This window comes from Malaclemys terrapin, chromosome 3 (assembly GCF_027887155.1).
Source record: "Malaclemys terrapin pileata isolate rMalTer1 chromosome 3, rMalTer1.hap1, whole genome shotgun sequence".
Lineage (NCBI taxonomy): Eukaryota > Metazoa > Chordata > Testudines > Emydidae > Malaclemys > Malaclemys terrapin.
Genome location: NC_071507.1, coordinates 208,867,418 through 208,877,726, shown reverse-complemented (window position 1 = coordinate 208,877,726; position 10,309 = coordinate 208,867,418).

Sequence of the window (10,309 nt, the reverse complement as noted above, 5' to 3'; positions counted from 1 at the left end):
GGGCTGCGCTGGTGGGTGGAGAAGGAGGAGAGAGCAGGGATCCGTGGGATATGCTTCAGCATTGTGAGATACGAGAGCCCATCTCTGAGTCCCCCAGGGAAGCTTCCCTTCCCTCTGACCATGGAGGGGCTGGTCCAGTGGGTGCTGGCCCCGAGAACCTGGGGACGGGCACAGCATTGCCATCATTGCTGGCTTCCCCTCAGCTGATACCGATGGGCTGCCTGTCCAGGAAGCAGGCAGCTGGCGTGGTAACACAAGTGGCACTGCGGGTGTTGGTGCCAGGCGGGGCAACAGGGCCCAGGGATCTGACTCCTGCATGGCCAGCGACACACAGAAGCAGAGCAGATTCCTTGCCGCTGTGAACACTTCCAGGGCAGTCGGCACTGAGAGCGTGTCTGCCATTGCAGTGCTGCTGAAGTTGATGGTGTTGCTTCTGGCACCGCACTCAACAGTGCCCTCTCCGGCACCGAAGCCAACTGTGCCAGCGTAGGCACTGATTTGGAGGAGGAGCGCTTAGATTTCATATGCACTCTATACCACTCCCTCTTGCCCCTCTTACCAGACTTGCAAGGTGGAGCTCTTCCCCTGGTTGGTTCCTTTGTGGAAGACTTAAATTTCTTCCTCGGCACAGGTGAAGGAGATCGCTGCCGGGACTCCAGCAACATTGGAGGTGAGCTTTTCACTGGAGCGATAGCCCTTGGCACTGAGTTGGACCAGGACGGCTCCAACAGTGGTCTGAATGCTGCCTCCATCAGCAGGAATTTCAGCCTAGCCTCCCTATCCTTTTCATTCTAGGCTTCAATTCCCGGCAAATCTGGCATTGGTCTTTCACCCGTGCTTTGCCCAGGCACTTAAGACAACTACTGTGCGGGTCACTCACCAGCATAGGCTTTGAGCAAGAAGCACTTGGCTTGAAGCCCGGCAACTGGGGCATGCCTCGGTGCCGGCAGCAGAACACTGAAATGGACAAAAACAACAAAATCAACCCTCCCCCCCATTTTTTTAACCAAACAACTAAAACTTACTAACTATAACAACTACTAAACCACAATGATACTACCTACACAGCAGAGAGAAAGCTGTTCTGCCAACGAACAGGGATTCCAGCGACTGCCACGGGCAGTAAGAAGAAAAATTGGAAAGAGTCCAGCGAAGGGTAACAAAAATGATTAAGGGGCTGGTGCACATGACTTATGAGGAGAGGTTGAGGGAACTGGGATTGTTTAGTCTGCAGAAGAGGAGAATGAGGGGGGATTTGATAGCTGCTTTCAACTACCTGAAGGTTGGTTCCAAAGAGGATGGATCTAGACTGTTCTCAGTGGTGGAGGTCTAAGTTGGATATTAGAAAACATTATTTCACTAGGAAGGTGGTGAAGCACAGGAATGGGTTCCCTAGGGAGGTGGTGGAATCTCCATCCTTAGAGATTTTTAAGGTCAGGCTTAACAAAGATCTGGCTGGGATGATTTAGTTGGGAATTGGTCCTGCTTTGAGCAGGGGGTTGGACTAGATGACGACCTGAGGTCCCTTCCAACCCTGAGATTCTATGATCTGCAGATGACAGTGATTAGTCAGGACCGAGAGGGCTGTGAGGAATTTCAAAATGAAGCTCATAAATGCAAAGTAATGCACCTTGGAGGGAGCCATTTAAACTACTCTTACAGGGTTCTAAATTAACTGCATTAACTCAGGAGAGGGGCCTGGGCATCGCTGGGGGCAGCTCAGTGAGACCAGGCTTAATGTGCCGCTGCAGTCAAAAAAGGAAAGAAGATCAGGGTGCAGAAGGAGAGGGCTAGAGAATAATGCAGAGACATTTCTAATGCCTTGTATCAATCAATGGTGTAGCCCCATCAGACGCGGTGTGCAGCATCACTCCCCTCGCCTCAAACATGATATTGCAGAGTGAGAGGGGGCTCAGAGGCAGGTGGTGCCTGGGAAAACTTCTAAGGAAAGAGATTGAGAAGATTGGGATTGGGGAGGAATGGGAGGTGGCAGAAGTATTTAAAACCGAATGGTCTAGTGCAGGGAGATGGGGAGCTTCTCAGAAGAAGAAGGGGACATTCAGTGACTTTAAAAAGTGGGAAATAAACTGATAAACACTTTTCCATGTGTTTATTATTTGTATTCCCATAGTGTCTAGGAGCCAGTCACAGACCAGAGTCCACTGTGGAAATGGCACAGAATGATAGGCCTTGCACCCAAAGACTTTAGTGTTAACCCGTGGAACACACTGCCCCAAGAAGTCATTGAGGCCAAGAACTTGACAAGATTCAAAAAAGGACTAGAAGTTCCTGCGGTTAACAAGAATGTTCAGAGTTCTCATAATTAATGCTAATAGAATTCTGGCAGAGATATTAAACCTCCTGCTTCAGGGCTCAGGCCAATCTTTGACTATTAGAGACCAGCGTGAGCTCTAATGTAGGGGGCAAGTTACCCCCATCTGCAACTTCTGCTTCCTTTTCCCTTTATCATCCCATCAGCTGGGGTTGGGTCATTGTTCAAGCCTCTGCCAGTTTCGTCTCTCCAACATTGCTCTAAGGTCTTCCTGCCTTCCATTACTTCCTCAGCATCTCTTCCTTACCATCTTCTCCTGCCATGCTACCTTCACCAGGTCCCTCCATTCATCCTGTGCCCGTCTCGATCCAACAAGGTCACACCTGGATTTTATCAGCCACCTCATGGACTTTGACTTCCATCCTACTACTCTCATTTTGAAATCTGTCTCTTACTATAATTCTTTTTCATAGCATAAAGCCAGCTCATCTCTCACGCCCGCAGGTGTAGTATCTGCGGTCTCTTTTCTGCACCGTGCAGCACTGCAGGAGCACCATTGTTCTGCACAGTTGGGCTTTTGGGCTCAATTGCATACACCTGTCATACACAACCCCTGAAGTGTTGTTCCAGCAGGTCCCAGTCTGGCCTGCATCTCCTGCTCAGTCACACCATCTTCCATAACCCAGCCACCAAGCTAGCTTAATTGTACTCCGTTAATCTCTATGTTTCCCTCTACTAACCCATATGACTTCAGTCTTTGTCGTACTCATTTTCATCCCAGGCCTGTTTAGCTGGTCATGCCACCGGCTTGCTGTTTCCTCTGGTCTTCTTTGGAAAACACCTTTATTGCCATATCATCTGCACGTAGCATCTTCTCACCTTTGCCCCTTTACCCGTGTCCTGCTGACCTAGTCCATCAATATCACAGACAGCAGTGGACAAATAGCTGACCCTGGATACAGTCTCACTTTAACTTCGAAAGGGCCAACGGATGGTACAGATCTCACTGCTATTCAGAACCAGGCTTTGTTTGTCCATAGATTGGGGGTTGAAGTCAGAGTTTTCCTTCTCCTAGGTAGGCTATACTCCCAGGGTGAAGAGCCCCAGCTGCCCTGAGCTATCTGGTTATTTTTAAAAGGCACCGGATGCGGGCCTGTCACACACCGACTTTTGGAGAGAGCGCCTCCACCCCATGTCGGCCAGTGCAGGCTGTCAGAGACACTGACCTTTTATAGGTGCTGGGATCTCATCCCACCCCTGCTAACAGCCCTTGGACGGGGGCGGGGTTCTGATGACTTCCTCAGCAAGTCCCGTGTTCCTATCTTGGACCCACAGCCCCCCAGGCCAGTGCTGGGGGATCATGGCCCCAACCTTCAGCCAAGTGTCTCCCAGGCGGCTGGGGTGTGTTACTGGCCCCCACTTTGCCCCGCACGTCCTGTTCTCCTCCGTGGGAGGCAGCTCCACCACCCACTAAGCTCCATGTGATCCTGGTCCCAGAGATCTCCTGTGCTGCTAGCTAGGAGAGGGTCTCCTGGGGCTGGGCACAACCCCAGAGCTCCTGTTTCACACTCTGGGCTGGATTCACAAAGGCACGTGGGTATTGCCAGGCCTACCCGTTTCATGGGATCCTCAGCCCTGAGCTGGCGCTGGGCTTCCCAGGTGCAGTCTGAGCAGAGTTGGGCCCCTTCAGAGATTCCCAGCAAGCTGGGCAGGGAGCCACCTAATCTAGCCAGGAGGGACGTGCCAAGACAGGGGACTGGGCCTAGGCCCCTCTCTGCCATTGTTTGGGGCCTCCAGGCGCCTGCCTCCAGCTGGGATGCTTGGCCGTGCCCCTCGCCTGGAGTTCAGCGCCTGAGCCAGGCCAGCCCCGCTCATGGCAAATCAGAGACACCCAGTGACTGAGGCACTTGCTGGAAGGGGGGGACACGGCGTCAAGTGCCTCAGCTGCCTGATGTGGCCCAGGGATTTGAGCCCAGGTCTCCCGTCTTGGCGCTAGGCCATCGGTGTTCTGGGCAGGCTGCCTCAGGCTCTGCTGTACAGCCAACCTACTGCTGGGCCCAGTGAGGGAACGCTCCGCCTGGCGGTCCCGGCGGGCTGCTGGGCACTGACTGGCGCATGCGGTACGAGCCCCACTGGCCTGGGGCCGCTCGGCCTGAGGCTGGCTGGGGGCTTTGGCTTGCAGCCAGCCCTCAGCACTCTTGCCCACGGTTTGGAGGGTGACCACATTTCCGACGACTGGGCGACCAGTGCACCCCTCCCCCGAGTGGGGCAGAGGCACACGGCTGGCAGCAGCAGTACATTCAGCAAAGGAAGCAGTGTCCCCCATCCGTCTGCCCCCCCCTCCCCCACACTGCTCATAGGTGCTGTTGCACCCCATGGCTTGAAGTGGGTTCCATCGTTTACAGTTTAGTTCATGGCTCTCAGCACCCGCACTGTACAAACTGTCCCATAGCCCGACACTGCATGTTGCATTGCAAAGGGCAGCACATCACCTGTGTCTCCCTGAGTGCCCGGCTGGGGCGGGGAGTGGCACCTTCTGGAAGCCCTGCAAGCCCCACACCAGATATAAAACAACACAGAAACTCTGTAGAACGAAGATAATCAATGGGACATAGTAATACCAGGATATAAATATATACAGGAATGACGAAGTAGTAGTAGTAGTGGCACTATTTGTTAACGAAAGCACAGAGTTCAATATAGTAAAAATCTGAAATGAATCGAACAGTGCCACTGAATCTCTATGGATAGAAATTCCATGCTTCAATAATGAGAGTATAGAAGTAGGAACATACTACCGACCACATCACCAAGATGGTGACAGTGATTATGAAATGCTCATGGAAATTAGAGATGCTACAAAATGGGAAATGACTGCCTAGGATGAAATACTGCAGAAAGGGATCCGAGGGTCATAGTGGATCAAAAGCTAAATATGAATGAACAGTGTAACACTTGCAAAAAAAGCAAACATCATTCTGGGATGTATTAGCAGCAATGTTGTAAGCAAGACACGAAAAGTAATTCTTCCGCTCTACTCCGCTCTGATTAGGCCTCAACTGGAGTATGTGTCCAGTTCTGGGCGCCACACTTCAGGAAAGATGTGGACAAATTGGAGAAAGTCCAGAGAAGAGCAACAAAAATGATTAAAAAGGTCTAGAAAACATGACCTATGAGGGAAGATTGGAAAAATTGGGTTTGTTCAGTCTGGAGAAGAGAAGACTGAGGGGGGACATGATAAGAGTTTCAAGTACATAAAAGGATGTTACAAGGATGAGGAGGAGGAAGAAAAAAAAATGTTCTCCTTAACTTCTGAGGACAGGACAAGAAGCAATGGGCTTAAATTGCAGCAAGGGTGGTTTAGGTTGGATATTAGGAAAAACTTCCTGTCAGGGTGCTTAATAAATTTCCAGGGAGATTGTGGAATCCATCATTGGAGATTTTTAAGAGCAGGTTGGACAAACACCTATAAGGGATGGTCTAGATCATACTTAGTCCTGCCTTGAGTGTAGGTGACTGGACTAGATGACCTCTCAAGGTCCCTTCCAGTTCTATGATTCTATGAAAAACAGAAAACTCAATAATAATGGGGGATTTCAATTATCCCCATATTGACTGGGAACGTGTCACCTCAGGACAGGACAGAGATAAAATTTCTAGACACCATTAATGACTGTTCCTTGGAGCAGCTAGTCCTGGAACCCACAAGGGGAGAGGCAATTCTTGATTTCTTTCTAAGTGGCGCACATGATCTTGTACAAGTGGTGACTGTAGCTCAACCGCTCAGTATTAGCGACCATAGTGTATTTAAATTGACCATCCTGTGGGGGTGAGCAAAAATACCACAGCAGCATTTAACTTGAAAAAGGGGAATTACACGAAAAAGAGGAGGCTAGTTAAAACGGTAATTAAAAAGAACGGTCACAAGAGTGAAATGCCTACAAGCTGCATGGAAACTTTTAAAAACACTGTAACAGAGACACAACTTAAATGTATACCCCTAATTAAAGACCAAAAACAAACAAAAAAATCCACCCTGGCCAAACAGAGTAAAAGAGATGGTAAGAGTCAAAAAAGCATCCTTTTAAAATTTGGAAGTCAAATCCTACTGAGGAACATAGAAAGGATAAACTTTGGCAAGTCAAGTGTAGAAGTATAATTAAGCAGCCAAAAAAGAATTTGAAGAGCAACTACCAAAAGACACAAAAACTAACACCAAACAAATCTGTAAGTACATCAGAAGCAGGTAGCCTGCCAAACAATCAATGGGCTCACTGGACAATTGAGGTGTGAAAGAAGCACTCAAGGCAGACAAAGTCATTGTGGAGAAGTTAAACGAATTCTTTGCATCAGTCTTCACTGCAGAGGATGTGAGGGAGAGTCCCAACTGGAGCCATTCTTTTTAGGTGACAAATCTGAGGAACTGTCCCAGATTAAGGGGTCAATAGAGGAGGTTTTGGAACAAATAGTTAGTTTAAATATTAATATGTCACTAGGACCAGATGGTATTCACCCAAGGGTTCTGAAGGAACTCAAATATGAGGGTGCAGAACTACTAGCTGTAGTATGTAACCTCTCTCTTAAATTAGCCTCTGTACAAGATGACCGATGGATAGCTAATGTAACGCTGAATTTTTAAAAAGGCTCCAGAGGCGATCCCGACAATTACAGGCCAGTGAGCCTAATTTCAGTACCAGCCAAATTGGTTGAAACTATAGTAAAGAACATAATTATCAGACACAGAGATGAACACGATTTGTTGGGGAGGAGTCAACATGGCTCTTGTAAAGAGAAATCATGCCTCACCAATCTATTAGAATTCTTTGAGGGAGTCAACAAACATGTGGACAAGGGGGATCTGGTGGATATAGTGTACTTAAACAAGGTCCCTCACTAAAGGATTTTAAGCAAAATAAGGAGTCAAGGGGTAAGAGGGAAGGTTCTCTCATGGATTGGTAACTGGTTAAAAAATAGGAAACAAAGGGTAGTTTAATAAAGACAAATGCAAAGTGCTCCACTTAGGAAGGAACAATCAGTTTCACGCATACAGAATGGGAAGAGACTGTCTAGGAAGGAGTATGGCAGAAAGAGATCTAGGGGTTATAGTGGACCACAAGCTAAATATAAGTCAACAGTGTGATGCTGTTGCAAAAAAAGCAAACGTGATTCTGGATGTATTAACAGGTGTGTTGTGAGCAAGACATGAGAAGTCATTCTTCTGCTCTACTCTGCGCTGGTTAGGCCTCAACTGGAGTATTGTGTCCAGTTCTGGGCACCGCATTTCAAGAAAGATGTGGAGAAATTGGAGAGGGTCCAGAGAAGAGCAACAAGAATGATTAAAAGTCTTGAGAACATGACCTATGAAGGAAGGCTGAAAGAATTGGGTTTGTTTAGTTTGAAAAAGAGAAGACTGAGAGGGGACATGAAAGCAGTTTTCAGGTATCTAAAAGGGTGTCATAAGGAGGAGGGAGAAAACTTGTTCACCTTAGCCTCTAAGGATAGAACAAGAAGCAATGGGCTTAAACTGCAGCAAGGGAGGTTTAGATTGGACATTAGGAAAAAGTTCCTAACTGTCAGAGTGGTTAAACACTGGAATAAATTGCCTAGGAAGATTGTGGAATCTCCATCTCTGGAGATATTTAAGAGTAGGTTAGATAAATGTCTATCAGGGATGGTCTAGACAGTATATGGTCCTGCCATGAGGGCAGGGGACTGGACTCGATGACCTCTCGAGGTCCCTTCCAGTCCTAGAGTCTATGAATTTAAGAATCTATGAATAAATTATCAGTTTTCACAGTGGAAAAAGGTAAAAAGCAGGGTCCCCCATGGCTCTGTACTGGGACGAGTGCCATTCAACAATCATACATGATCTGGAAAAAGGGGAAACAGTGAGGTAGCAAAATTCACGGACAATACCAAATTACTCTAGATAGTTAAGTCCAAAGCGGACTGTGAAGAATTACGAATGGTTCTCACAAAACTGGGTAACTGGACAACAAACTGGCAGATGAAATTCAATCTTGATCAATGCAAAGTAATGCACATTGGAAAACATCATCCCAACTCTACATACAAAATGATGGGGTCTAAATTAGCTGTTACATCTCAAGTGAGAGATCTTGGCATCATCGTGGATAGTTCTCTGAAAAGATCTGCTCAATGTGCAGTGGCAGTCAAAAAAGCGAACAGAATGTTAGGAACCGTTAGGAAAGGGATAGATAATAAGGCAGTAAATAATGCCACTATGTAAATCCATGGTACGTTCACATCTTGAATACTGCGTGCAGTTCTGGTCACCCCATCTAAAAAAAAAAAGATGTATGAGAACTGGAAAAGGTTCAGAAAAGGGCAACAAAAAATGATTAGGGGTTTGGATCAGCTTCCCTATGAGGAGAGATTTAAAAGATGGAACTATTCAGCTCGGAAAAGAGACGACTAAGGGGGGATGTGATTGAGGTCTATAAAACCATGACTGTGTCGAGAAAGTGAAATGGGAAGTGTTATTTACCCATGACATAACAAGAACTAGGGGTCACCAAATGAAATTAATAGGCAGCAGGTTGAAAACAAACAAAAGGAAGTATTTCTTCACACAGCGCACAATCAACCTGTGGAACTCGAAGCCAGGGGATGTTCTGAAGGCCAAAAGTGTAACTGGGTTTAAAAAAGTTCATGAAGGACGGACCCATCAATGGCTATTGCCAAGATGGTCAAGGACGCAACCCCATGCTCTGGGTGTCCCTAGGCCTCTGACTGCCAGAAAGTGAGAGTGGATGACAGGCTGGGATCACTTGATAATTGTCCTGATCTGTTCACTCCCTCTGAAGTACTTGGCACTGACCCAGAACGGCCGTTCCTGTGTTCTCGTGGATTAAGAACTGGCATGGAATGAGGGTGTTCCTAGTGGAGTTCCACAGAGATCCGTACTAGTTCTGATGCTGTTTAACATTTCCATCCGTGATCTGGAAGGAACTATGGAAACCACTGCAGCGAACAAAGCTTGGCAGAGTGGTGAAGGATGACGAGGCAGGGCAGTCGCAGAGGATCGCTTGGTAAACTGAGCTCATTCCAACAAAATGCATTTTAATACAACCCAATGCAAGGTCATACATCTAGGGACAAGAAACGCAGGCCAGACGTACAGAATGGGGACTGGATCCTGGAAAACAGGGACCCTGATAAGGATTTAGGGGTCACAGTGGGAAAGCAATTCAACATGAGCTCCCAGCGTGATGCACTGGGGAAAAAGGCCTAATCCGATCCTTGGATGTACACACAGGGAAGTAGTGACTTTGAGGAGGAAGGTGATGTTTCCACTGTATGTGGCATTGGTGAGGCCAGTAATGGAATACTGCATCCAGTTCTGGGGTCCACATTTTAAAAAGGAGGTTGAAAAATCAGAGGGTGCAGAGAAGAGAGACAAATTATCCAAGGGCTGGGGAAAATGCCTTACAGTGAGACTGGAAGAGCTCAATCTGGTTAGCTTATCAAAACGAACAGTGAGAGGAAACTTGATTACTGTGTCTAAGGAGAAAATACTGGTACTAACGGGCTCTCCAATCAAGCAGAGAAAGGCAGAACAAAAACCAATGGCTGGACGCTGAAATCAGACAAATTAAAATTGGAAATCAGACTCCAATTACTTTTACCAGTGAGGGTGACAGACCACTGAACTACAACAGGAATCGGTGGAGTCTCCATCTCTTGGAGCTGCAAGACTGAATGTCTCTTTCGAAGAGATCTGCTCAGCTCCTCTTGTGGCAGGAATCACTGGGTGAGGTGCTCAGGCCTGAGGTATGTGAGAGATCAGATCAGACAATCATAATGGCCTCTTCTGGCCTCAAAGATCTGTGTATCTATGAGACAGCTGCAAAAAGGCCAGCGGAATTTTTAGCTGCAAGTTCAAAAGCCTCCTGTCCAGGGGCAGTCAGGGAACAGCCCCTCTGCATATGCTGCCCGCGCCTGGAACAAGTTCCGTTCTGGTCCCTTCACAGGCAGAAGGGTCCTGAGCAGCTGGAGGGAGCGGAGATGCACAAA